The 27,411-nt window shown below is 38.8% G+C and overlaps 1 protein-coding gene across 6 annotated transcripts in view; it reads right to left on the minus strand.

Annotated features, from left to right (window-relative positions):
- WASF2 (WASP family member 2) overlaps positions 1-27,411 on the minus strand; it is a 67,951-nt gene that overhangs the window by 26,608 nt on the left and 13,932 nt on the right. Inside the window, exon 2 of one of the 6 annotated variants that reach the window (XM_045190727.3) lies at positions 11,883-11,979. The exons of 3 other annotated variants lie outside the window; for them this stretch is intronic. The gene's annotated coding sequence lies outside the window, so the exon portion shown is untranslated. Of the gene's footprint in view, positions 1-8,698; positions 8,810-11,882; positions 11,980-24,073; positions 24,193-27,411 lie in introns of those variants that run through there. 2 more of the 6 variants (XM_053919992.2, XM_045190728.2) reach the window with 2 other exon arrangements.

The raw sequence follows: 27,411 nt of genomic DNA on the forward strand, positions 1-27,411 counted from the left end.
AGTCAAATAATCATTTAACTTCAAAATGAGAGCTAACACACAGGCTCACTGTAATCTAAGTTTGTCTACTACAGTGTTTAAAGAACTATGAATGTACTGGTGCACAAAGCTATCCTCACTACCATGCAACAACCACAAGGAGGAATGCCTCATTATAGCCTTACATACCCACACACTTCCTGTTGCAATACGGGTGGAGCTGAACCTACAAATATAACCAGACTATAACCAAACACAAGGTGTTACTGACAAATTAGTTTAGGTCACTAGAGTAATGTCCAAAAGAGTTAGTAAGACAGAAATGTAACTCCTAGGGTGGGCAGAGAAAGTATCTGATTGGGAGAACCAAGAAAGGGAACTTACTGGTTGTGATGCAAAACAAGGAGAAATTTCTAATTTCATGAAGGAATAACGGACCTACATTCAGTAAATGCAAGGGTCCTTCTTGTCCTGATTTGGTTTGGGGAAAGTAGCCCAGAAAACAAGACTCCTAAACTCCAATATCTAACTTCATGAGCTCACTGTACATCTCGCAGAGACCATTTACACCTAGTAATTCTGTACCTTTCTATTATCTTTGGGGGGCAATACCACCTTTTGTTCTTACCTTTATTACTCTTCAGGCTCTAATCATAGCTTTGCTCTTAAAACTAAAATTGAGGGATCACCTTTTCCTTAAAAATTGGTTTCTTCTAGTATCAACTATACCATAGAAAACTGCCTCTCAAATGGCCAAATTTAGCCTTTCCTTTTAGTAGGATCCATCTGGTTGTTCAAAAGAAAATACATTTAAATTGTGAGTTGGAAACTTGGGTTCCAATCCTTAGTCTATTGATGACTGGCAACTGGGGGAAAATGTTCAGTTCATCCTTCTAATTCAAGCTGTGAGCCGCACTAGAAAAATGCTCGCCCTGATGGGTGTGGTTCAGTTGTTCGGTCATCATCCCACAAAGTGAAAGCCGATTTGATCCTGGTCAGGGCACATGCCTGGGTTGCGGGTTTGGTCCCCGGTAGGGGGCATACAAGAGGCAACTGATATATGTTTCTCTCTCACATTGATGTTTCTCTCCCTCCCTTCCGATCTCTCTAAAAATAAATAAATAAAATCTTTCTTAAAATGTTTAAGAGATGGCCCTGGCTGGTGTGACTCAGTGAACTGAGCGCTGGCCTGCAAACTGAAAGATCCCCGGTTTGATTCACTGTCAGGGCACAGGCCTGGGTTGAGGGCCGGGTCCCCATTTGGGGGTGGACAAGAAGCAACCAATCAATGTTTCTCTCCCTCTCTTTCTCCCTCCTTCCTCCTCTGAAAATAAATGAAATTTTTTAAAAATGTTTAAGAGATGGTATACGAACTGAGATTTTGTTTGCGAAGTATTCTGAACTCCAAAGAAAAGATTTATTCACATAAAATATTTCTAGTGTCTCTATCTTGGCCCAAGTTCTCTGTTATGGATCCACTTAAATCACAGAGGGTCAAAAATGGTATCACTGACGACTTTCAGTCACAAAGTTCATTTTACTTTCCTAACTTAATGCCACTTTCTAGCATACCCAATTAATCAAAATGAAGTGGTTCGAAATATTCCAAACCATCTAAATGGGCTTACTTTTACTCTGATTAGATAAATATAAATCATGAATGATTTTACTTAGAAATTAAGAAATCTTACTCTCTACATTTGTGGATACTCAGGTACCAGATTTCTTTCAGCTATAATCAATTGAACATTATATTCACAGAGGAGTTCAACATGAAAAACAACTAAGTTGCTCTGAGAAACAAATACCAACACACAAAAGTATTAAACCTCAAAAAACCAGTTGAGAAGATTACTAGAAATATGTCAATAACTTGCAATAGTGAGATAATAGACCCCAATAAAGTAGTCTTCATTTTTAAGAGACTCTTATTTATAGGCAATGTCAGAAGAGAGTGATCTTTGTTGATGGTGCTCAAAAATTTGACATAAGAGGATACAAAATGCATTCTCCAAAATCCTGAGCTTGAGTACCTGGGAGGAAGCCAAACCTGGGCATGTGCTACCATACAGGAAACACACAGTTGGTTTTTATGGAAGAGTGTCTAATCCTACTTTACTACATTACTCAGAGATGGAAAGGATGGAGTGAAGCTGTAACGTTTCTTTCCTAGTTCCTACAATGAGCAGTGAGTACTGACCTAGGTTAGGCTCCCCTATAGACAAGGTACTTGGAGCACCCACTGGTGGATTAGATACAGAGGGAGGTTTGAAAATGAGGGAGGAAGGAGATAACCAGAGCCGAACCCCACACCAGGCACCAAGTAAGTCTCATTTCATCCTGCCAGCTGTCTAACCATTCATTTTAAGCTCTATGGTGCTTCATTTCATATCTCAAGCTTCTCTGCAATAACTGCTCCCTCTCTGGGATGGAAAGGCCAAAAAAGAAACTGACTTTACACAACTGAGAAAGGCCAAGGAAAAAAGGTTGCAGAGCAACAACAAAAAGAGGAAATTCAGCAAAATGTTTTGCTGACAGCTCAGGGCAATATACAAACACACCGTGTGGTCATGGAACAGGCAGAAGCAGTAGTCCTGGATGTGACTGTTAATATAGCAACTTAAGTGAGGGGAGAGACCTAGCAATCACAGCTACATCTGAACACTAGGGAGGAGAATTATGGAGCAAAGTGACATGCAATTCCATATCAACTACTCTATTCTGCCAGTTCTAACAAGAACTCATTCCTGAAAAAGTGTCACACACTCATCTGTCAGTATCTGCCAAGTCACCAGCAACAAAGAGCACCAAAGGGCAGCTGTACATATACTTCCTCTCACAAGTTCTATTCACCACTCAATACATTGGATTTATAAGGGAAGTCCTTGAGCAGAGGGGAAAGTAAGTATCCATTCTTTTCTTTCTACCCTCCATTTATTAGGCTATGACCAAAGCCTTCATAATCTAGTAAGCAGGAGCACAGAGCAGTAGGAACACCAACAGTAAGAGACAGAGGTGTGGGTTTTAACCCACTACCACCAAACTTTAGCTTTGGGACCTTGGCAAGCAGTCATCTCTCTATATCCTGAACTGTTAAATTACTATAATGATTCCCAGTTTATAAAGTTGTGAAGAAAAATAAAATAATGCATGTATAAAATGCTTCACACTGCCTGGCACGGAACAGATTCTTGTAGTTGTGGTGGTGGTGATAGAGATGGTGGAAGTCCTAGTTCTACGCCCATCTAGCATTTAGCTATGGGCCAGGTACTGTTCTAAATGTTTTATCAGCCAGTGCATATTTATCAAATAGTCACTAGAAGACATAAAGAAGTATAAAATCCCTCCCTTGACTCCAAGAGCTTATAATTGAGGAAACAGATAAAATCAAAGTAACAATATAGCAAATAAATAGTTCAATTACTAAATGAATGATGTAGTCAATGATGATAATAGAAAGGATGTAAAGATCACTGTGAATTGAAGGGAATGAGAAGACTTCCTAGAATAAAGATTTGATCTGGGCAGGATTTGGATATAAAAAATTAAGAGGAAAAGGTTTCCCAGGTGGGGGTAATATGAGCAGAAGTCTTGAACTCTATACCACTAAGAATTTACAGAAAAGCCACAATTCTAATGGGCTTTTATCGTATTTCATCAAATCTAAAATGCCACTGATTGTTAAGATGCATCATGATTTAAGAGACATTAAAACGTGGAGAGAAGATGTACATCTCAGAAGCGATGAAATATATTTTTCTCAATGATATGAGTAGACAAGATAATCTTTAAAAAGTTCTCTCTAACCCAAAAATGCTGATTCTATAGCTCTGACTTACAATATTCAAATTTTACTAATCAACAATTTGGGAAGGGCAAAAATAATAGAAATAAGAGAGATGAACCATACTCCAGTATTTACTTGCAAGGCTAAAATATCCACCTCCTAACTAGTATTTTCATGTTCTCTTTTTATAGTTATAAAAACTATTTTAATATTCTTACCTGTTAATTCCATCATCTCTGTCATTTCTTAATGTTTCTACTGACTCTCCTAGTTATGGGCTACATTTTCCTGGATGTTGGACTTTGTGATTTTACAATGTTAACTATCTCCCATTGTTGTCTTCATTTCAAGAGTGTTAAAAGGGTAGGCAGTTAAGTTACTTTTCATTCAGCTGGGTACATCTGAGGGCTTGTTTTTAAGTTTGTTAGGGTGGGTCTAGAGTAGTCTTTACTCCATGACTATTTTAACCCCAGTACAAAGATGTGGCCCTTCTACAATATCTACTGGACACTCCCAGTGAGCAGTATGGGCTCTTCACTCTGGGTGGTAGGAACTGAACACATAGTCCCTGCTCTGGGAACCAGTTAGCTCATAGATTCCTGGTCCTCTTTCCCCAACCTCGTGGAGTTTGATCCCAGGCATGTGAGAGATCAGCAAAGACTCAAGGAGACTTTGAGGAGACTCCTAGAGCAGTTTTTTCTGTATGGCTCCCTCCTTTCCAGAGCTCCACCCCACTGCTTCAAGATGCCTCAGCCTCCCCTGACCTACACAATCTCTGTCTCTTCAGTCCAGCAAGACCAATGTGCTCTGCTTGAGATCCTCTACTCTGCTCCATGGTTAGAACATACATTCAGACTGAAAGACAGGATAATCCCAGGGGTCTCTCCTTTATTTTCCTTCTACAAGGGATAACAGCTCAATGCTTCCTACTCAAGTCGGGATTGATTTCTACTGTAGTTTTGCAAGGCCCCCAATCATAAAGAGGTATTGTAAAATTCTTAAGGCCAGATTAATCTCAAATTATCTTCAATAAGTATATATCATGAATACTTTTAGAAGAAATAACAGGAAAAAGTAGGTGTCCTGAAATCAAATAAGAAAGCACAGCAAACAGAAAGGATATCATCACAAGTATTTAATATTCCTGAATATCATATTTAATGAATCTTTTTAAATGATCACAATGGAGAACAATGAAAGAAAACTTGTCTTTTCTTTTTTAAAGTTAATAGTCATATTGGTGCTAACCACATTAAAAAAATAATCAATGGTGAACCCAGAAACATGTTCACTCAAGGGAACCAAGGATGTCCTGAGCCACTAGTTGTATGACGTTAGGCTTAATCTCTCTGAGCCTCATCTGTAAAATGGGAAAAATAAAACCTACTTCATAGGATGGTCCTAAGGATAAAATGAGATAATGCAGAGATAATACATGTAAGCCTTCTAGAGGGATGTCTAGTACCCATCAGGGACTCAGTAACTGACAGCTCTCATTATTACTAATTCAAAGGAACGCTGAGTTTGTTTGGAGTCACCTCCTCTTGGTAATGAAATAATCTAAGGAGAGCAGGTCAAATTAAACAGCGTTCAGCATTACACAGAGGGCTCTCCTAATTGGTCCTCTTTTCTTTGGTCTCTGTGAAGACCTAGTAGTAGATGAGCCTCTTCCCTTTTGAGACAGGCTCTCCAAGTGTGGAGACAAATACTGAAAAAGAAATGGACAGCCTCTGCTTACATTATGCCAATTTTAAGGATTAAGACAAAGGGTATCAGTCTCACAAATCATAGTCAAGAATCAATTCAGTATTTTCACTTTAGGTACTTTAAAAGCAAAATAGTCTCAAAGGGGCTATTATCTGAATTGTGGCATTTCTTAAAAAACAAAACAAAACACACCTTTCATCTTAAAGGCCCAAGGCAAATGTCGCAACTTCTAAAAAGCCTTCCTTGACTCTTCTAGTTGGAAGTCATTTCTCCCTCTCCGAAAGTTCCAAAGAGATATGCTGACCCCTTTTTAAATGACAGTCACTACATTCTATTTTGCAGCACAGGTTTTTGGACTATACAACTCTGAGTACAGGAACTGGAAAACAGTGTCTTAAACTTAACAGAAGTAGTGGTTGGAACAGCAGCTTACCTAGAGCCGAGGGAGGGATTCTTAAAACTTGTTTCCTATAGCATCTACTCAATAAATATTTGTTGAATTCCTAAAATGTGCCAGGTATTTATTCACATTTTCTTGAATATCTCTAATCATCAAAACACTTCTTTAAGGCTAAATAGTAGTATTCTGATTTTATAGATGAGAAAACTAAAACTGAGAGTGGTTCTGTAACTTTATCAAAGTCACAGTCAGCTTTTAAACCCAGGCTCACCTGTATCCAAAGCTCATGCTCTTGCCACAACATCACAATGACTTAACCACAAAACAGCCAAACTAAGAAGTTAGACAAATATGCCCATATTTCTCATTTTCATATACAGTGCCACCATACCCCAGACTAGTTCCTTCCCCCTAGAAAAAAGACTGCAAGCTAATACAAGAAAGCCTTCCTAACATATTTATCCTAGAACTGAAATGGTGTTAATGAGGATAACACACTGCTCTCTCCCTCTCTACACCCAATTTTAGCCAGCTGCTCAGGGGCTTCACATCTTTCACTTTAAACAACATAAACACTGGCTCATTTAAAGTGCCAGCCTCAGATAACATGTTCTGCTTCTCAAACTCCTGTTTTCAAACAGCTAGGCAGTTGGGGTTCCGTCACTTCTGATGGGTTACTTTTATCTACAGGATCCCTGAGAGTCACTTTAAGTTTTATTCTCTGTGTACTGTTCGGCTCATCGAATCTTGTCATTGGGGACTTTTTTTTCTTTTAAGCAGCTAATCTTTCATCTTCTTTCACAATGAACCAAGATACATTCCTATGGGCAATTCCTAAACTGTATATGTATATTTGAAAATAATATTCTTCTGACCATTATTCTAAAAAGCACAGTTGTTTTTCCTTTTTAGCCCAAGTGAAAATGATATCAGAAGTGAGTTTCCCCCATCTCTTTCTGCTTATGGAGAATACTGAAAAGGTAAGTTTTTAAAAATTATTAAATGTAGATAGCTCATTAAACATAATCCAATTACTTGAATTTTAAAAAGAAGTAATTACAATATGTATATGTATTCTTGCCTAGGTTTAATATCTCAAATTAATCTTTCCAGCATTAATATCTTAAAATAACCTTTGACATGAGCAAAATGCAAGGAATTGGTGATATATCTGTACTTTGTAGATCTTTGTTGTGATTTTACCCACAAACAATTTTGGTGGGAACAGCCCCACCCCCCACAGAGAGGGGTAATTAAATACCACCTGCCCTAATTGAACTGGTATTTCTTGTCTGCCATAAATCATGCTAAAGGTCTGTTTTAAATTCTAATGCTTTCACGGGACAAGAAGCCAGATGAATTCTGTGGCATTCCAATCATCACAAACGCTTTACTGAGACAATTTCAAGCCAAAATTTGTTAGATGCATGTCTTTAGTGTAGTAGCCTCAATTTTCCATTACCTAATTTCCATTCTGTTACTACCAATCACAGCTTTCTGAGACCATCCCCAAGCATTCTTCTTGCTCTCTGGTCTCTAGCCCTTAAGTTTGCTGTTACATTTCCCTCAGCAGTCATCTGGTTCTTTGGTTTTTACTTTTTCTTGGTGACCAAGGGTAAATAAATTGCAGAGCTAAACCTCTACAAGCTGTTTGAAAATGGGCTCTGCTGTGGTCTGAACACTGAAGAACTTCTATTAAAATGGAGGGGGAAAGGCACTAGCCTGTTAGCTCAGTTGATTACAGAGAATCATCATCCTGATACACCAGGGTTGTGGGATTCCATCCCCGGTCAAGGTACATACAAGAACAACCAATGAGTGCATAAGTATGTGGAACAATGGATTCGTGTGTGTGTGTCTCAAAGTCAGTAACTTTGAAAGAAAAAAAAGGCCCTGGCGGGCATGGTTCAGTTGGTTGGAGCATTGTCCTATAAACCAAAAAGTCGCGGGTTGGATTCTTGGTCAGGGCACATGCAGGAGGCAACCAATTAATGTTTCTCTCCCTCCCGTCTCCCCTCTCTAAAATCAATAAGCATGTCCTCTGGTGAGGATAAAATAATTAATTAACTTTATAAAGATGTGAGATTTTAAAAAAGGTAGGATTATGTATTTAGAAAAATTAAAATTTGATTTATATTAACACAAAACTTTCCCCCCAAACTTTGGAAATAGCAAGAACTGTATGAGTATATATGCTGTACAGGTAACAACTGGAGTCACATCTGTACACCACTTTCCCTCCAAAGTAGAAAAGTTCTATTTCAAGTACTAAGAAGCATCATGTGTTTTCAGCAGCTCTCAAGGATTTCCTGAAATAGATTTTCCTGTTCAGACCCTGTACTAATGAGCTAAAGGTACAGCTTTGCCTCACTGATACCATTTCCCAAAACAAATGAATGAAATGGAGGAAGCTGACTGTGACTAACTCCTTTGGTTATTCAGACTGTAGCCATGTTGGAGCAATTCCTGACTGCATAAGGCTGGCTTCTATTGTCATCCAGGCTGACTATGGAAAGCTATTTTATGATCTGAAAGGATAGTGACATGGGTCACTGTAGGTTCCCTCAACCCAAACACTGAATAGTTACCAAAGGTTAGCAGAAGAAATGGAGCCTAATATCAGATGATCACAAACCTTCCGAAGGGCAGGGCCATTAAAAGACAAGAATTTTACGTGTAAAACGTGCACCAGCAGCTAAAACTAAGCCCCTTCCAAGATTTTAATGATTCAAATTTCATCTTGATAAACTAGTATTTTTATACAAGACATATCTTATTAGGCTGGCCCTTGAAAGTTAAAAAGGTATCTTTAAATGCCTGCTGACCTAAAATTGCCATGTTCCATGCTTTAAAAGTGTTGATTTTCTGGAGGACAATAAGATGCCAGATTCCATTCAACAGAGATCAGAATACTATTTGGTGAACCTATTCTGCACCTGTGGAAGCAAAAAGAAAGACTGGCTCACATACCTAAAAGGGAGGATAGTATTTATGTGAGTTCTCCCCATGACCTCTTTGGCAGTAAATGTTAAAAAGTCTTTTTTTGAGACTAAGGGGCAGGCCCAGAACTTTCAACTACCCATTCAAGCAGGGTTACAATTCCCCTCCTCCATAATTAAGTTCCCTTTCCCACTCTCCATGCAAGCATGAATTGCAGTGACATTGACATGAGGGCCTGACATTAGTCTTTGAAGGCCATTTAAATCCTCCTCCTTCCAAGCTTCCTTAAAAGCTATGCATCATCCACTTCATAGTGCCTGAGTGCAGGGTTTGACTAGATGGTACTCAAAGTGGGGCCACTGGGAGCATAAAAAGAAAGAGGGCTCCAAATTCAGATATGATAAAACTCAGCTGCTCAAGGGGCAACAGTTAAGAGAAACACTAAACACCTAACATTGAATGAATGAAAACACTTCTACTTGACAATCCCTTTTATTTACGAAAGTAGAAAAGGCCATTCACAATATGGTCCCTTTATATGGCTCCAGGCTCATCTCCTATCACATCTTCATACATATATACCCTTCCCTGAAGTCCTATACACCTTCCCATAGCTCCCTATTACATCATGTTATTTCTTGTCTTTATACTTTTGCTCAAGCCTGACCAGCTGCTACAAACCCCCATCAACTTCTAAGGTCTTCCAAGACTGAGCTCAAGTGAAATCTCTCTTGACATGCCTTACACCAAAGGTTGGTTCTCCCTCCCCTGCACACTCTTTAACCTTCCACAACACCCTGTGGAATGCCTAGCTCATCACACTGCATTAAAATGACCAATTTTTCTGCCCTGGTTGGTGTGGCTCAGTGGATTGAGCACTGGCCTGTGAACCAAAAGGTTGCAGGTTTTGATTCTCAGTCAGGGCACATGCCTGGGTTGCAGGGCTAGGTCCCCAGCTGGGGACATGTGAGAGGCAACAGACTGATTTATCTCTCACATATTGATGTTTTTCTCCCTCTCTTCCCTCCCTTCTCCTCTCTCTAAAAAAGTAAATAAAATCTTTAAACAATAAACATAAAAATAAATAAAATGACTGATTTTCTTACTTGCTCTCCCACTAGACTGAATTCTTTATGGGTGGTGATCAGTAACCTCTAATCCTAGTGTCTACTGCCATACTTGGTACAGAGAGAATGCTCAATAAATACCTATCAAATGAATGAAGCCAGTTAGTGGCTCTTATGGTTTGGCCCTTATGAAGGTGAGGCTACGGAGGGTAGTCTGGACCTCCAGTCTTACAGCACTGCTTCCTGAGAGAACCCTCTCTGAATAGCCCACATTCAACCTCTGTTTTAGAATTAAAGGTCCTAGTAGTTCATCAGTTCACAAGATGGGATCTACATATACTCTCCAAGTCCTAGAAAATGATCAGGAATCTAATCTGAGAAGATTAGAGACACCAAAAATTAAAAACCAAGGCCACCCTGACCAACATGACCCATCTACCACCTCCCTTTTATTCCTGCAACTCAAAGCTCCTACTCCCTAATGTGGAGAGAGAAAAATTATAGCATTATCAGCCAAGGAGGTAAATTTCCAGAGAGGCTAAGGAAGGTCAGAATAGGGTATGTCATCAAAATCAGCACATGTCCAAAGCTTGAAAGAAATTCAGGCTGTCATTAAAATCACCAGGCACTTGGCCTAAAATGATATAAGACTCTGAACCTTTCCTTCCCCTCCCCAACCTTAGCTTCCAGCTTCCCTTCCCTCAATATTCCCCCCACCGCCCTTCACCAGCCTGCCTTTCTCTTTCCCTTTCTTTTCTTTCCTTTCCTTCCTGCCTTTATAAATAGGGATAGATATAGTGAGAATCTAGCAAATAACTTCAAACTATATGTAGGATTTGTATAAAGTGATACCCAATTATTTGTTCATTCATTCATTCACTCAATGAACCTTATGTACCTGGTACTGTGCCACACACAGGGGATATAATTTCAACAATGCCTCTGCCCACACGAAGCTTAAAAGCTACTGAAGGTGACAAATAAAGTGGACAATAATACTCTGTGATAAGTGTGACAACAAATGTAAGTTCAAGGTGTTATGGAGGCATCTAGTTCAGTCTAGGGGGGAGGGGGTCAGTTAAGAAAGGGTATCTTAAAGGACAAAAAAGGTTATTTTAGAGGAGTTTTAGGTGGAGGGAGTAGTGTGTGCAGAGGCAGTGTTCCAGGAACAGCAAATAGCTTGGTGTGGCTGAAGTGCAGGAAGTTGTGAGTGATGAAGTTAATAAGGAAGACAGAAGCCGAGGCATAGAGAGCCTTGTATGCCACACTATAGCGCCTGGAGTGTGCTGAAGGCTACTGGGAACTATTTAAGATTGAGGCCAGAGAGTGACATGATGGATTTGCATTTAGAAAGCTCTCTGGCAGCGGTGTGGAGAACATACTACACAAAGGGGTGAAAGACTAGGGCAGTAATCCAAGTGGAAGCACTTCTAATTGATCGATAGAATCTACATAATGGGAGAGTTGCAACCTAAGATGATAGAAAGTGCTATATATGAGTTTGAGATCGGGTGGTCATTGATAAGCTTTCTCTCTTGAATAATTAAATTAATCTCTCTGGGCCTCAGTTTTTACATTCTGAAAAATGTGTTTATGTATGAGAACAGAACTAGGAGGAACAAACAGTAGATCAGGTATGACCAACCTTTTCTTAATATTTTAAAATGTATAGATATAAATTTTTTTTAAGTATATGCAAGGTATAAAAGAATAGTGATATAGCCCTGGCTGGTGTGGCTTAATAGACTGAGCGCTGGCCTGGGAACTGGGAGAGGAGGGGAGGGGGGGGGCGGGGGGCGGGAGGGGATAGGGTTGTGAGGGGGTCGCAGGTTCAATTCCTGGACGGGGGCACAAGCCTGGGTTGCAGGCCGGGTCCCCAGTTGAGGGTACAGGAGAGGTAACCACATACTGATGTTTCTCTCCCTCCTTTTCCCTGTCTAAAAATAAATAAATAAAATCTTAAAAAAAAGAATAGTGATATAGTAAATATTAGTGTACCTACCATCTAGATTAAGAAGAATATTACTAGCCCTGGCTGGGCAGCTCAGTTGGTTAGGACGTCGTCGAGATACACACGCCAAGATTGCGGGTTTGATCCCCTAGTTGGGCACATATAAGAATCAACCAATGAATGTGTAAATAAGTAGAACAACAAAATTCTCTCTCTCTCGCCCCCTGCCTTCCCTTCCTCTTTCTCTTTAAAATCAATAAATCAAAAAATGTTTTTAAATATCACAATTCCCCCTTAACAACTGAGGAAACTGAGGTCCAGAAAGGGGCTTGCCCAAGGTTGTGAAGCCAGTTACCGGTGGAGCTGGGACTAGAACCCATGGCCCCCTCTTGGATCACATGCTTCCTCTGAGGGGAACAAATCAAAGCTTTTCTGTCTCCCGCCTTCCCCTCTCCCTCTAAAATCAATTAAAAAATAAAAATTTAAAAAATTATTACCATTAGCTTTAAAGTCTCCTGCATGATTCTCCCCCAAACCCACCTCCTTCCCTTTTCACCAAGAGAACATTTGAACTGTTTACTATTACTTTATTTTTCTTCATAGTTTTACATTTGTATCTACAGACATTATAATTTTTTTATTTCACATTTCTAAACTTCATATGAGCCTAGTCATAATGTATTCTTCCGCAACTCTTCACTCTGTAATTTGTTGAGATTCATTCATGTTGCTATCAGCTACAATTTAATCATTTCCACTGTTACATAATAATACCTTGTACTGCCATACCATTATTTATTTATCCAACATAAAGTTGATGGACACTGGGATTTTTCCTAGCTTGGGTGTTTTGTTTTTGTCTGTCACCGACAGTGTTGCGATGGACATTTCTGTACATGACTTCTGGCATATGTGTTCAACAGTGCTTTAGGGCGGATCCCCAAGAGTGGGACTGCTGGTTCGTGGGGTATGCCCATCTTCAATTATGAGATAATCCCAAATTGTGTGGCAAAATGGTTGTACCCGTTCACACTTCTGCTTGCAGGGCTCTGACTGCTTCATGTCCTTGCCAACACTTTTTGTCAAACTTTAATATTTGCCAATCTGATGTACATATAACAGCATATGCTTATAGTTTTAATGTGCATTTCCCTGATTGCTTAATGAGGCTAAGCATCCTCAACCCTTTTTGTAGGAAGAAGGTAATTTTTATTTTTCTAAGACAATGAGATCCAGTCCCTTCTCTGAAAGCCTAGAATGGCTAGAGTTCATTCAGAATGTTGTCTCCCAGTAAGTAATCAGACGAAGACTGGTCTTTCTTAGCACTAAGCTAACGCTGTATGGCCAAATCTCAGGCATACTTAAACTTGACACAGAGGCAAACCTGAAATTTTTCACTTGAAAACTGAAAGTGAGAGGAATTTTAGAAGGACTGAGACTGAGACAGAAAAATCAGAGAGAGAATGATCAGGGCAAATAATGTGACATTTAAGGCCTTTCACTATCTGACATCAACATAATTCTTCAGCCTCCTTTCTGTCCATACCTTTCCAGGGCTCTACACTTCAGCCACTGTTCACCACAGAGGCCCTCCTGCACTCTTATGCTTCTGTGATCTCATTCAAGACATTTTCTGCTTCCTGGAATACCCCCTCCCTTTTTTTGCTTTTTTCCCCACCTGCTTCTTGAAATTTTATTAAACCTTCCCTAACCAGTCTAAATGTAATTGCTTCCACAAAGTCACCCTGACCCGGTTGCCCAGAAAGAATTAATCAAGCCCTCCTCCGCTTCACAAGCACTCTGTTATTCCCCTATTATAACATCCATCCCATATTACAGTTGTAATGGGGATAGACTATGAGCTCTTTGAGGGAAGGTATGATCTTTTAAATCCTGAGGTGCTAAAATAAGCAGCACTTCTGTCACCCATCAATCTTTCATAAAATACTGGCTAAGTGGATAGAAAGATGAACAGAATCTACTGAGAAAAAAAAATCCTCTAAACAATGGGAAGGTCCTTTCTAATTCTTACTGACTATGAAGAAAAAAATATCATAGAAAAAGCAAGGGAGGAGAAAGGAAGTGGGAGCTAATGAAGAATAAAATGTGACAATTAGGTAGGTCCCCTTAACAGAGCCTCATGTCAGGAAGGGCAGGAAATGAAAATGTAAATCATACCATCACTTTCTTAATGGGGGACGATAGCACGGAAAAGTGGAATTTACAACTGACTCTAAAATCTTACACTGTATCTTGAAATTCATGTGGAAATTACTTGGGTATGGTATTTTCTGTAGGAGAAGTTGCTTTACTCACTACAACTTCAATTTTCTTAAAAGTTAAAGACTTTCAATTTTTTCTTCCATCATCTTTTGCTATGAGTTTGTCCATTTTACCTAAATTTTAAAATAAATTGGCATGGTAATCATAGTATTCCTTAAAGTGATTAGCAAAAAGTATTGTTATTAAAACAAAATGGCTAGAAGAATGAAATAATGGCAGAGAAGAATCCAAGACATAAAGATTTGAGATTCCACAATGTTGCAACATTTTCACGTGTCTTTATGTCCCTAAAACATTAGCTTCTTTAGAACAGGGGATCATGTCTAGCATAATCATTTGTATATAATGTGTCCTCAAAAGTATTTGTTGATTTCCTGTATCAAATAAAAAAAATACAAAACTGATAATTCAGCCCTAGCTGGTGTAGCTCAGTGGATTGAGCGTGGGCTGTGAACCAAAGGGTTGCCGGTTCAATTCCTAGTCAGGGCACATGCCTGGGTTGCAGGCTGGGTCCCCAGTAGGGGACGCATGCGAGAGGTAGCCATACATTGATGTTTCTCTCCCTCTCTTTCTCCCTCCCTTACCATATCAGTCAAAATAAAATCTTTAAAAAAAAGAAAAAAAATTGATAGTTCAGTAGGTATTTTATTATTTTAATAGTTGAATTTGATTAATACATGGTTGACCTGAATGATATTTGCAGTTGTCTTTAAAATAAAAAAAATTTTTAATTAAGTAAATATTAGTTTGAGGCCATTCTCATTCATTAAATTAGATATAAAAAATGTTTTCCCATTTAAATACAGCAGTTCACTGAATTTAAAGAAAAAAATCAGCAGGTATAAGAAATTTTTAACAGCTTTGAAATAAAATAAAAATGTAATTATTAAGACAATTGTTATTATAAAAGCACATTTCACGATTTAAGAAAGGTCATTTTAATGATTTTTTAAAAACAAGTCATACTAGTCATTTGTTTTATCTACTCCTTCCCCAAAACGTAATACCACAGTAGCTAACTGGAAGGAAAACTCTGATTTAAATTTCAGTGCCCTTGCCCTGTACCACCGCCCTCTCCTGCCCTAATGGATTATGTACTTAGTTACATATTCTATAGGAGGAAGGAGAAGCAAAGAGGTAGGTTGATCTTTAAAAATCCACAGCAGATTGTACTAGAGTAATTTTGAAGGCTTTTCTTAGAGATTGACAAAAAAATATTGTTCCTCTATCAGTAAGTTCAACATCTTTAACTGGACGCAGCTCTATGAGTGTTATTACAAGTAAGTACAGTTAGAAGAATGGTAATGGACACTGCCTTGGCACTAAATTGGCAATGTAGATGCATTTTACTAGCTCCTCTCCTTGTAGAAGTCATGTTAATAAAGGTGTTTGGGGATTTATGGTTTTAAATGCCAATATTTAAAAAAAATGGACAAGTGTTACAGAAATTTCTGTTGGTATTTTTCAAAGTTGGAGGAAATGGAGTTTGACAAAGAGTTATTTCCCAAGTGGTCTGGAAAGGAGCAAAAGAATTAACAAAATTGAGAGGAGAAAATAAGAAAACCATCAGGTGAAGGTTTGTTATTGGCAGGAGAAAAAAGTATATTATGTAAACAAGAATCCATGGTAAACAAAATTCAATTATAATGAAGCAATTATCATGTCTTATCATATTTGTTAAAACTGTACTCTACCACGAAGTATCCTTTTAGGATGTCCATTTGTCTTGGTTTATATCAATTGCCCCAAAGGAATTATTAATTGCATTCCCGCTTACTCTTAAAAGTGAACTGGCTTACACAATAAATTATATGAACACCCTATCCTTGAAGAACCAGAGACAGAGCTGCTGAAACAGCTCAACAGTTCAGAATCCAATCATAGTCCCAATTATTTAACATTCAGTATAAGTTTAGCTCATTTATCTAGCACCATGAATAGAACAGCAGAACAGCACTATGATTAAGAACATGGCTTCTGGACCTGGCCAGACAGCTCAGTTGGTAGATCATCCCAATGTGCCAAGGGTGTAGGTTCGATCTCTGCAGGGCACATACAAGAATCAACCAGCCCTGGCTGGTGTGGCTCAGTGGATGGAGCACTGGCCTGGGAACTAAAAGGTTGCCAGTTTGATTCTGTCAGGGCACATGCCTGGGTTGCAGGCCAGGTCCCCAACTGGCAACCAATTGATTTCTCTCACACATCAATGTTTCTCTCCCCGTTTTTTCCCTCCCTTCCTCTCTATCTGAAAATAAATCTTTTTTTAAAAAAAGAGAATCAACCAATGAATGCATAAATAAGTGGAACAACAAATTGATGTTTCTCGCTCTCCCTTCCTTTCTAAAATGAATAAATAAAAATGTAAAAAAACAAAACAAAACACTCCAAAAAACAAAAAACATGGCTTCTGGAACCAAAAGACCTGAGTTAAAACCTCAGCCAGGCTATATAAATGATGTTACAACCAACTGAGTTACCTGGCCAGGGCATATAAACTCTTTAGTTGTGTTACTTCAGGAAATTTTTTGTTGTTTTTATTTTGAAATAATTCTAAACGTGGAGAAAAGTTGCAAGAATAGTACAAAGAATTCCCCTATGTTCTTCACCTAAACTCACCAATTAACATTTTGCCACATTTACTTTCTTTACACACACACAATTTAATTTTTTTACTAATTTTTTAACCATTTGATAATAGGTTGCAGACATGGCGATCCTATCTCTAAATACTTCAGGGAGTCAAAGTCAACTCAAGAACAAACTATAGTACAATTACCACAGTAGAAAATTTAGCAATGATACAATATTATCATCTAACATAAAATCCGTATCTAAATTCTACCAGCGTCCCAATAACACTTTAAAAGATTTCTTCCCCCCTCAATCCAGGATCCCAGTCCAGAACCGCAGGCAGGTTTCTTAATCTCTTTGTATTATCAGTTCCCCCATCTGTAAAATGGAGATTAATTACAGTACCTACCCCATGGGATATTGGGAGAAATAGAGGAGTAAATTTACATTAAAAACTTAGAACTGCTGGTATTTAGTTCAGGGCTTAGCTGCTTTTAGGGAATGACAGACTCCACATAAGACAGAACTGTCAGGTAATGGAAACAACTCTTTAGACACTATACTTTTTGAAGCCACTTTATGAAAACCTATTATTTCTTAAACAGAATACATTAACCATAATTTATCCTGTCCTGGTAACTCAGGGTCTTCACGTCAGCAGGGGTACTATGCTATAAACTGATGCTGTGAGAGGCTCCTGAAGTGTGATGGCTATATGCCCCTGTAGTAACATGGCTGTAAAGTTCTGGACTGTACCTTTCTTTTTTAAAGATTTTAATTATTTATTTTTAGAGAGAGGGAAAGGGCAGGAGAAAGAGAGGGAGAGAAACACGGATCAGGTGCCTCTCGCACACCCACCAAATGGAGACCTGGCCTGCAACCCAGCCATGTGCCCTGACTGGGAATCAAATGGGTGACCTTCTGGTTCACAGGCCAGCCCTCAATCCACTGAGCCACACCAGCCAGGGCTGGACAGACATCTTGAATCTCCTCCTTCTATTTTCTTGCTTCTGATCATTAATATGTACTAGTGCACCTAATCTATATAATGCTAATAATGCTTAGGGTCATCCAAAGCTTCTAGTTAAAAGGGCACTTTGACCCCGGCTGGTGTGGCTCAGTGGCTCGAGCACTGGCCTGAGAACCTAAAAGTCTCTGATTCAGTTCCCAGTCAGGGCGCACACCTGGGTTGCAGGCTTGGTCCCCAGTTGGAGGCCACTGACAGGCAGTGTCGGTATTTCTCTCCCTCCCTTCCTCCTCTCTAAAAATAAACAAAATCTTTATTAAAAACAATTGTTTTTTTAAAAAGGCACTTTCATATCATCTCTCATTAATTCAGTAAGTATCTACTATATCATTTCATTAATTAGCTGATTTGAATCTCACAAGAAACCTATGAGGTAAAAAGAACATGTATTACCATCCCCAATTTTAATTACTTTATTATAGATGAATAAATTAAGGCTCAGAGAGGTCAAGTGACTTACTTTGGGCCACAGAGCCAACAGGCAACACAGTCAACCCTCACACATTTGGATCCTCTGTCCCTCAATACACAATTATCTCTGACCGAGGCCCTAAGGTGCTGCTACTCTTGAGGTAAAGCCAACAAGCTTTCTGAAAGCTCTTTGCCACTCAAAAGCATTTCAGCTTACTTTTAAACACAAAGAGCTGTATTCTGATTGGCTGAAACTGCCAGATGTCTGACTCTCAGATGCTCTTCCTCTGCATTTTCTCAAATATTCTTTCTAAAAGGCTCTGAACCTTGTAGCTCTGGCTGGTGTGGCCCAGTGGCTGGGTGCTGTCCTGCAAACAGAAAGGTCGCCAGTTCAATTCCGTCAGGGCACATGCCTGGGTTACTGGACCAGGTCACAGTCAGGGAGCATATGAGAGGCAACCAATCAATGCTTCTTTCTCTCTTTCTCCTTCCCTTACACTCTCTCTAAAAATAAATAAATAAAATATTTAAAATAAATAAAAGTCTCTGAACTTTGTGGCAACACTTTATTAATACGAACTTCACACATGTGAAACGAGATAAATTCAGACCTGAGCTAAAGTTTACCTCTGCACACTAACAATGAAAGGACTGGCTAAGAAAACAGTGTAAATAAGATTGCAGGGAGAAATGTTTAATGAGCTGTTTTTAAGCATTTTGGGAGTCTAATTTACATACAATTACAGTTAAATTGCACATCATTCTCAGCTATTCATTAAACCAGGTACAAGGACCTCAATCTAACAAAATAACCTGGTAACACTATTAGCCTAGTTTCAGCTACTACTGTATGACTCAAAGTAACAGCTGCACCTAAAGAAAAACAACATACAACACTCTCACTAGGATTTACCCCAATTAGCCCAAATTAATGAGGTCTGATTGCATCTCCAATGATGACCCACAAAACCTACCTTCTCCTCTTGGCCCAGAGTCGTAGCACAAATGCAGTTAACCACCTGTCCTAAAAGCCAGTTAGAGGAAGCAAGACCAAATAGCAGTGGCACAGAGCTAACAGCCAAACTAGGGTTCTAGGCCAGATGATGCTGCTAAATCTGTGTGACCTTAGTTAAATCTCCCTACTTCTCTAGCCTCTAGTTTCCTCATTTATCAAATGAAGGAGCCAATAACAATGTGGTCTCCAAATACAATACCTCACTAAAAGGATCCAGAGCTTTTTAGTTATTAAAGGCTGGGAAATGTCTGTATAGAACATCTTATCATACTAGAAATTAAGGAACACTATCAAAGACTACTACAATTATGTCCAAAGAAATGTGGAGCCGACTTGAAGAAGCTCCCACTGGTCCAAGATGGAACAAAATGAACATCATTAAGATGTTCTTAAGAATTCCTTCACTGGATTAAAACATAACAAGTATGTTAAAACCCATAAATTCATAATAATGCTTTAAGAAAAAGATTCAATGGTCCTCTTTAGAGTATGTTGGGGAGCCAACTGATTTTGAAAATGCATAAATAAAGGAACAAAAGGGGAAGAATCAAGTATTTACCCTGCCTTTCCTACACAAATCAAACCTCGGGGTAACCAAAAAATTGATACGGGAAAGTTTTTCTTTTTTGAAGTATTTCAGCTAATAAATGAAGAAAGAATGATGGACTTAGAATATCATCATTTTGCAAGCATCAAATGACATAAAGAATCTAGGTAATTGTTATCCATGATCACTTACAACACAAAAAGAGACATCTGGACTTTATAAGCCTCGTGATGGACGAATACAACACCACTTACAAAGTACTGGTATTACTGGCAAAGCAGGAACCTGATTCAGGGCAAGTCTCTAGAGCTGTGCTGTCCAACAGGTAGCCACTATATACATTGTAGGTATTGCCAGCTTGAAATGAGGCTCATCTGAATTGATATGTGCTGTAACACACACTGTATGTCAGAGACTTACTATGCAAAAAGAACGTAGCCCTGACTGACATGGCTCAGTTGGCTGAGCACCATCTCTTAAAGTGAAAGGTCACTGGTTTGATCCTCTATCAGGGCACATGCCTGGGTTGTGGGCCAGGCCCCTGGTCGGCACACGTGCAAGAGGCAACAGATCGATATTTCTCCCACACATCGATGTTTCTCTCCCTCTTTCTCCCTTCCTCCCCTTCTCTCTAAAAACAAATAGATAAAATCTTAAAAAAGTAAAATACCTCATCCTGGCTGGCATGGCTCAGTGGACTAAGTGCCACACTGAGAAGTAAAAGGTCGCCGGTTCGATTCCTAGTGAGGGCACATGCCTGGGTTGCCGGCTAGGTCCCCAGTAGGGGGCACATGAGAGGCAACCACACACTGATGTTTCTCTCCCTGTCTTTCTCCCCCCCTTTCCCTCTCAAAATAAATAAACAACACCTTTATTTTTTTTAAATAAAATACCTTATTAATAATTTTTATATTAATTATATGTTAAAATAATAAGTTTGCAACTATTGGGTTGATAAAAGTATTATTAAAATGTTTCTTCTTACCTTTATAATGTGCCTACCAGCAAACTTAAATTTCACTTGAAGCCTGAATATTTCTATTAAGAGAGTGCTGCTTTACTTCTAACAACCAGTTTACGGGGAAGACAAGGGGTAGAAGTACATAAATGAATCACAGAAATTCAAATAGCAAAATCCAGAATGAGAAAACTACAGAACTTGCTTTCTTCAACAACAAAATACAAGGGTAAAAAACAGCCAAGAGAACCTATAGATTAAAAGAGACTTAGTAGACAAATTAATGTATGGACCTTTTTTGGAAACTGATTCAAATAAACCAAATGTTTAGAGATAAAGGAAGACAGGGATGAGGGGAGAAAGAGAAAGCCATTGTGGAAGCCTAAATGTTAACTGGATATTTGATGAGGCTCTATTTATGGTTTTTTTAAAAAGTGTACTTAACTTTTACCTTTTGGAGCTACATAATGAAATTATTTACAGTATAAATAATACGATGCCTGGGATTTGTTTCAAAAGTTCTAATGAGGATGAAAGACTAGGTGGTACAGATGAAACAAGAGTTGAGAACTATGGAAGCTGAGTGACGGGCATATAGGGATTCATTACATCATCATCTCTAAATTTGTACATTTTTGAAAATTTATATAATGTTTTAATAAGAAAAAATGTACCTATAAGGACACTTTCAACTCTTGAATCTACAAAAATCTATCAAAATAAATCATGGTGTTGGTTAGTACCTCAAAATGCCGTTCAATCTAGTTTTCTGCTTCCAGGAACAATATCTGCAATATTATCTCACTCGACAAATATTTATTAACTACTAAGTACACAGGCCCTAAAATTGTAGAAGATGTACAGAGATACAAGAAGTAATTTCTGTTAAGGAGTTCAGCCTACAGGAAAGATAAGAAAAGTATATAAATATAAAACAAAGTAAAAAGTGGCCAAGTTATGGCTTACTTCTGGTTAAGTAAATTATCAAAGGCATCACTGAGGAATGTCATAAAAATAGGCAGAGCCCTGGCCAGGTAGCTCAGATGATTAGAGCATCATCCCAATACGCCAAGATTGCTGTTGGATCTCCACTCAGGGCACATTCAAGAATCCACCCATGAACACATAAATAAGTGAAACAACAAATTAATGTTGCTCTCTTTCTCTAAAAATAAATAAATACAAAAATTTTAATAGATTTTATTTATTGATTTTTTAAATTGTTTTATATTTATTGATTTTTAGAGAGAGGGGAAGGGAGGGAGAGAGAGAAGGAGACAAATATAACTGTGCAAGAGAAACATTGATTGGAAACATCCATCATGTTGCCTCCCACACACCTCCAACCAGGGGCCTGGCCTGCAACCCAGGCAGGTGCCATGACGGGGAATCAAACCGGAAACCTTCTGTTTATGGGACCATGTTCAATCCACTGGGCCACACCAGTCAGAGCCATTAATTTAAAAATTTTTTTAATAAGTAGGATATGTACATGCAGAGACAAGGAGTATTCTGTCAAAGGTGGACAGATGATGTGAGTAGAAATATAATGAGATATTTCTGAAGAACAAAGATGAGTACAGTATTGCAAAAGTAGTGGGAAGCAAGGCTGGAAAGACAAGTAGGGCCAGATCAGAGAATCTTACATATCAAGCTGAGCCTGTACTTTAATCATTAGATGATGAGAGTCACACAAATGGAGTCATAGATTATAGAATATTTAGGAAGATGCTATACATTTCACTTAAGCACGGAACAGAATGGAGCTGGGAAGGGAGACTAGAAGTAGGAATAACAGTCAAGGCGAAAGGTAACACAGCATCTGAACTGGAGTACAGGGAGAAAAAGACAGGGTGGGACCTGAGAGTGTCTTGGCACAAAAAGAGATAGGAAATTCAGGGAAGTCAACAGTAACTAAGGCCCTACATCTGAATGAACTGGGAAAACAGTGGAGCCAATGTCTGGTATGTTAGCAGTCCTATACCAGTCCTAACTGAGTGAATGAACGAATATAAACAGGTGAGCCAGGTATGAAGGGTAGCAGCAAGTCATGGAAGGGGGGGCGGAGCGGTGGGCGGAAGATAAGCTCACCCATCACATTTTAACCTATGAGGAAGCCAAGATCCTGAAGAAAAACAGTGCCCCAGTATGCTAAGCATCTTTCTTAGAAAAGCAAAGGTTCCATCGTTAAAGCCTGTAAAAAAGGTATAAAATCCATCCATAAAACCTATAAACATATCTCCCAAGCAAGGAGACAAGCTGTACCAATCTGACCACCACTAGTTCCCAAAAGCAAACAGTCATGAAAAGTTAGAGATGCAAATGGGATAGCCCAGTGGCGTGATCTAGTAAGAATTCTGGAATAGGCCCTGGCTGGGTAGTTCAGTTGGTTAGAGTATTCCCCTGTTATGCCAAGGTTGCGGGTTCGATCCCTGGTCAGGACATATTCAAGCATCAACCAGTGAATGCATAAATAAGTGAAACAACAAATCAATCACTCTCTCTCTCCCCCCTCACCCCCTTCTCTCTCCACTAAAAAAAAAAAAAAAAATCAATAAAATACTCAGATATCACCCTGGCCAGTGTAGTTAAGTACATTGAGCACTGGCCTGTGAACTTAAAGGTTGCTGGTTTGATTCCCAGTCAGGGCACATGCTTGGATAGCGGGCCAGGTCCCCAGCTGGGGTATGTGAGAGGCAGTCAATCAAAGTATCTCTTGCACATCGATGTTTCTCTCCCTCTCCTTCTCCCTCCCTTCCTCTCTAAAAATCATAAATAAATAAAATCTTTTTTAAAAAAACCCTCAGATATCTCTTAAAAATACTTTATTAAAAAACAACAATTTTGGGACTATTGCATGTTAACTGTAATAGAAAATTATTTAAAAAAATTTTTTTTAAATAGTATTTTGGGCCCTGCCTGGCATGGCTCAGTGGATTGAGCGCCAGACTGCAAAGCAGGGGGTTGCCGGTTCAATTCCCAGTCTAGGGAATGGTCCCAGGTGGCAGGGCAGGTCCCCAGTAGGGGGGCGCACGGGAGGCAACCACACATTGATGCTTCCCTCTCTTTCTCGTTCCCTTACCCCCTCCCTTCCCTTCTCTCTAAAAATATGATCTCTAAAAAAATATTTTTTAAAAAAATACTATTTTGGGGCACTGGCCAGGTAGCTCAGTTGGTTAGTGTCGTCCTGATACAACAAGGTTGTAGGTCTGATGCTGGGTCAGGGCACGTGCAAGAAGCAACCAATGAATGAATGAATAAGTGGAACAACACATGGATGTCTCTCTTTCCCTGCACCTCCCTCTAAAATCAATTTAAAAAAATCTATTTTTAGAAAGAATTCTGGGCCCTGGCTAGTATAGCTTAGTTGGTTGGAGCATTGTCTTGTAACCAAAAGGTTGAGGGTTCGATTCAAAGTCAGGGCACAAACCTGGGTTGTGGGTTTGATCCCAGTCCAGACATGTACGATCCTAAGTCCAGGTACATATGGGAGGCAACCAATAGATGCTTCTCTCTTGAATCAATGTTTGTCTCTTTCACTTCCCCTCTCTAAAAACAATGCAAAAATGTCCTCAGGTAAGGATTTAAAAAATAAAAAATATATAAAATTAAAATTAAAAAAGGACTCTGGGATTGGGGTTCCGAGGTGGAAATACAGATTTGGGAGTTACTACATGGAGGCTGTAGTTAAAGACGTGCGAGAGTAGATGACCGCCTGATACAAAAGCACAAACAGCCCTGGCCTGCTAGCTCAGTTGATTAGAGCGTTATCAGAATACACCAAGGTTGCAGGTTTGATCTCCAGTCAGGGCACATACATGAAGCAACCAATGAATGCATAAATAAATGGAATAACAAATAAATGTCTGTCTCTCCCTCTCTTCCTCTCTCTAATATCAATTAAAAAAAAAAAAGGACAAAAGCAGTTTTTAAAAAAGAAGAAAAAAAGCACAGAGAAGCAAGGTCAGGGGACAACTTGGAAACTGATATTGAAAGAAGCATCAAGGAAGGCAGGAGAATCAGACCGATGCTTTGTCCTCAGAGATAAGAAAAATTTCCAGAAGGAAGGCATGCTCAATCCTTGTCCTACATATCTAATCCATCATCAAAATATATACAAAACACATCCACTTCTTTCCATTTCTTTTTACACCGACCTAGCTGAAGTCTCCTCCACTATGTGGACTTCTGCAAGAGCCTTCTGTTATTTACCTCAATCAATTCCTGCCCCCAGATAATCCACTTTCTTTGCAACAACTGGATTAATCTTTTAAAAATGGAAATCATATCATATACACCCTCCCCCCTCAAAACTCTTTTTAAGTGACTAAATATTTAAAGATATTGGGATGTGACAATGCTGGTATAATTATGTTCCAGTGGGGAAATACTTGTATTTGAGAGATATGTGATGAAATATTTAATAACAACATGAAGTCTGAGATCTGCTTGAAAAATAAGAAAAGGCAAACATGTCTGAACTTACTCTATGAGGCCAGAAGTATTCTGATATCAAAACCAGACAATGACTGCCCCTTTAAGATCAGGAACAAGACTATGATGTCCATTCTCATAACACTGTACTGGAGGTTGTAGCCAAGGCAATCAGGTAAGAAAAAGAAATAAAGTACATAAGACTGTAAATAAACAGGTAAAATTGTATTTGCAGATAACATGATTTTGTACACAGAAAATGCTAAGAAATCCACACAAGAAAAAACCCTGTTAGAACCAAAGTAGCAGAACACAAGATCAATATACAAAAAATCAGTTGTATTTCTATGCACTAGCAATAAACAACCTAAAAATAAAATAAAAGTCCTAGCTGGTGTGTCTTAGTGGGATTGAGCACCAGCCTGCAAATCAAAGGGTCACCGGTTTGATTCCCAGTCAGGGCACATGCCTGGGTTGTAGGCCAGATCCAAGGTAGGGGGCACATGAGAGGCAACCACATCAACATGGTTGTGGTTGCCTCTCCCTTTCTCCCTCCCTTCCCTTCTGTCTAAAAATAAAATAAATAAAATCTTTAAAAATAAATAAAGAAAGAAAACAATTTCATTTACAATAGCATCAAAAACAATGAAATTCTTAGGAATAAATTTAACAGAAAGACTTGTACACTAAAGTCTACAAAACATAAATAAATAAATAAATAAATAAAAGACCTAACTAAAATAAAAAGACATCCCTGTATTAATGGATTGAAAGACTCAGTATTGTTAAGATGGCAATACTTTCCAAATTACTCTACATGTTCACTGAAATCCCTACCAAATCCAAGCTGGCTTTTTTTGCAGAAATTGAGAAGCTGAGCCTAATATCATCTGGAAGTGCAAGAAATTCGGTAGTGTCAAAATAATATTGAAAAACAACAAAGTTCAAGGACTCAGACTTTCTGGTTTCAAAACTTACAACAGAGCTACACTAATCAAGACTGTGTGGTACTGGCATAAGAAGATATTTAGATCAATGGAATAGAATGGGGAATCTAGAAACAAATCCATACACTTGTGGTCAATTGATCTTTGATAAACATGCAAGAAAATTTAATGTGAAATGAATTGTCTTTTCAACAAATAGAGCCCTGGCTGGTGTAGCTCAGTGGATTGAGTGCAGGCTGTGAACCAAAGGGTTGCTGGTTTGATTCCCAGTCAGGGAAGATGTCTGGGTTGTGGGCCAGGTCCCCAATAGGGGCCATGTGAGAGGCAAACACACATTGATGTTTCTCTCCCTCTCTTTCTCCCTCCCTTCCACTCTCTGTAAAAATAAACGAAGTCTTTAAAAAAAAAGACTAAAAGTATTAAAAAACAAACAAACAAATAGAGCTGGGGCATCTGGAGGCCCACATGCAAACGAATAAAGTTGGACCCCTACCTAACACCACCCACAAAAGTTAACTCAGAATGGACCAAAAGCCTAAAAATATAAAACTCTTAGAATAAAGCACAAGCATCACTTCTTGGCCTTTTGGCTGAGATCAAAAGTAGAAGAAAACACAGGTGTAAATCTTTGCAATCTTAGAGAAGGCAATAGGTTTTTTAGATATGACACCTAAAAGCACAAACAACCAAAGAAGAAAGATAAATTGTACTTCATCAAAATTAAAAATTTTTGCCCTTGCTGGTGTGGCTCAGTGGATTGAGTGCCAGCCTGTAAAGCAAAGGGCTGCCTGTTCGATTCCCAGTCAGGGCACATGTCTGGGTTACAGGCCTGGTCCCTGGTTGGGGGTGTGCAAGAGGCAATTAACTGATGTTTGCCTCACACATCGATGTTTTCCTCCTTCTCTTTCTTCCTCTCTTCCCCTCTTTCTAAAAATAAATAAAATCTTTCTAAAAAATTAAAATAGTTTGTTTTAAAGAGCACAATCAAAGTAAAAAACAACCCACAGAAATAGGAAACAATATTTGATATTATATCCAATACAGCACTTGTACCCAGAATATATTAAGAATTATTACAACTTAATAATAAAAGGACAAATAACTTAAGAATAGCTAGAACACTTAAATAGACATTCTCCAAAAAAGATACACTAACGGCCAACAAACACATGAAAAGATGCTCAACATCATTAGTCATTAGAGAAATACAAATCAAAACACGAGATATCACTTCAAACCCACTAGGATGACTGTAACTAAAACAAGAGATAAGAGCCCTGACTGGTGTGGCTCAGTTGGTTGGACGCTGTCCCACAAAAGTGAAAGTTCTCCAGTTCAATTCCCATTCAGGGCCCGTGCCTAGGTTGCCGTTTCAGCAACCGATTGA

The sequence above is a fragment of the Desmodus rotundus genome, chromosome 3, assembly GCF_022682495.2.
Source record: "Desmodus rotundus isolate HL8 chromosome 3, HLdesRot8A.1, whole genome shotgun sequence".
Taxonomy (NCBI): domain Eukaryota; kingdom Metazoa; phylum Chordata; class Mammalia; order Chiroptera; family Phyllostomidae; genus Desmodus; species Desmodus rotundus.